Consider the following 2,427-nt stretch of genomic DNA (forward strand, 5'->3'; position numbering starts at 1 on the left):
GATTGTAGCTTCAGTCCAGAGATGTACCGGGAGGCCTTGGACCTTGATCCAGAATGGTATTAGAGACGGGAATGAGGGGGAGACTGTAGGTTCCCAACGCTGGAGAATGATCATCCATCTTGTGTAATGGTACGGTCGTTGCTCTAAGACTGATAAAAGATCCGCCTCGAGTTCGAACTGGAACTGGAAGAGCCCATTGCCTAGGTCTGAGCCTACTGGTTTGAATTCCGTTTTCCAGTGTTCAGTGAAGAAAGGTATCACCGACCATACCTTTTGTACTGATTTATTTGTTACCCGGCCGATGAGAGTTAGTGAGTGTTTGCGGATTAGATCTGCGTTGTCTGGGATTGGCGTTTTGACTCGAGCTGTACGGAGGGGCTGATGGGGTTCCATATCGATGCCCTTTCCTTTTTCTGCCGATGATAATCTTCTGTGAGCCATCTTCGGTTATAGAGGACACAAATCTTCAGTTGGTAACTTGTTCTAGAAGGTACTATCAAAGAGTCTGATAAACCGTTTAAAGGATTCCCTTTAAATTATGAAGCTTGCTCTGTTTTGTATGGGAAGACGAGAGAGTGTAAATCTTGGTGAACTTTAAAACGCTGGAGTTCGAAACTAGCGAATGATAGGAACCAGGAGACCCCGGTGTATCCTCAGGCCATCACTGAAAGATTTGTTATCAACACTTTCTCTCCAAACTCTGTTGTTTGGGATTAGAGAGCTTCAGATCAGTCATCTTCGTCGTGGAGGAAGATTCCGGCGACGGCGGCAGTCCCTCCGACCCGGGTCGGGGGAAGAACCCGGCGTGTTAAAGGCAGAAGCAAGATATTGTTTATTGGATAAAGCTCAGAAAGGTAGGAATTTGAACTTCGAAGATCAGTTTGCAGGAGCTTTTTGCCGAAAGAGAGAAAGTTGTCAGGGAAAGGTACCACGCAACAGGTAACGGACCAGTGGTTACAGGTTTTTCTCGACAATAGTGTCTGGGAGCAACCTCTCTCTACTCGGATTGCTGGTTAGAGAATAGTTTGATCACTAAATTTTGTCGCCTTTTGTATTTTTTTTTTTTTTGATCAAATCGCCTTTTGTATTTTAAAATGTAAAAAAAGCGCCGTTGTTAACGAAGAGACTCCTGACGATGACAATGACGATGGGGAAGAGGAAGACAAGGTAAGTTCTATATACATTACCTCTCTCTCATGTATTTGAATGGTTTTATGTGAAAGCAAATGATTTTCCCTTGAAATGTTCAGTATATTATTCACGTATATATGAAGCATTAGATTACAAGATATCAGGGATATTATGCTAGACTTTAAAGAATATACTATACACAATATTCTAACGTATCTAAGAGTAACAAATGGTTGTTATCCTCTTTCATTATGAATATGAATTTAACAGTTGCCAGAAGGGTTTCCTTTCCGTGAAAAAGATTGATGAGAGTATAAAAGTAAATTTGTACATAAGAAAATAAGTTGACCACAAAAATCTACCATTTATAACAAATCTGTTACCTCATTCGATAGACATATTTTTAAAAATATGTTTTCTATTCAAATCGGACAATTAACTCTGCCGTGGAAAAAAATCTGACGTTTCTAAGAAAGTCTAACACCAGTTTAACGGTATATTTTTTTCTATACAGATTTTATAAACAGATTTATTATTCGACAAATATATTTTTTTGAAAATAAATCTGCCCTCGATCAAATATTAAGGGTACTTGGTAATAATATTTTTTTTTTGTTATAACTATGGACAAGGACAATTTTGACTAGAAAAATATTTCAATAATTTTCAAAAAATATGAGTTATTCTAGTAATAACACAATTAATGTGTGTCATTTTAGTAAACTTCCCTTTTCAAAATCATTCAAACATCAAATCTTGCATTTTTCATGTGAGACATGCACTTCAATAATGTTCTTTATAGACCTCACAAGTTTGTCATATATTTGTGAAGATTTTTCCTCATTTGATTGCATATTCGAACTTTGAAATCATTGTGAAGTTTCTCATCGACATGAAAACTTTAGTTTATACAAAGACGAGCAGTTTATTACAGCGTAAAATATATATATTCTTGTTGTTTGTTTCCTCAGATGATGAACATGAACAAGATCCTGAACCAGAATCTCTCTCTCCTCTCTCTCTGTCTCAGCCAAAAGAAATTTATCCATGTTTACAGAAGCTGTAGAGAAAGTTTTTGTAGGCTCCACCTTCCAAGTTGCAACACCAAACTGATCCAAGTCTCTGAAGGATTGTGTATCATCAAATTATACAGACCAAAAATATAAATTATTTAAGAAAGTAAAGAATAATTAACAGAAATCTCCACAGTCTTGAGTACTTGTCAAGAGATTTAAACTGCTAGCAGTTTCTTTTGTATTCTCTTGCTGTTTTGTGTGTGTGTGTGTGTGTGTCCTT

This window comes from Brassica oleracea, chromosome C3, assembly GCF_000695525.1.
Source record: "Brassica oleracea var. oleracea cultivar TO1000 chromosome C3, BOL, whole genome shotgun sequence".
NCBI classification, from domain to species: Eukaryota; Viridiplantae; Streptophyta; class Magnoliopsida; order Brassicales; family Brassicaceae; genus Brassica; species Brassica oleracea.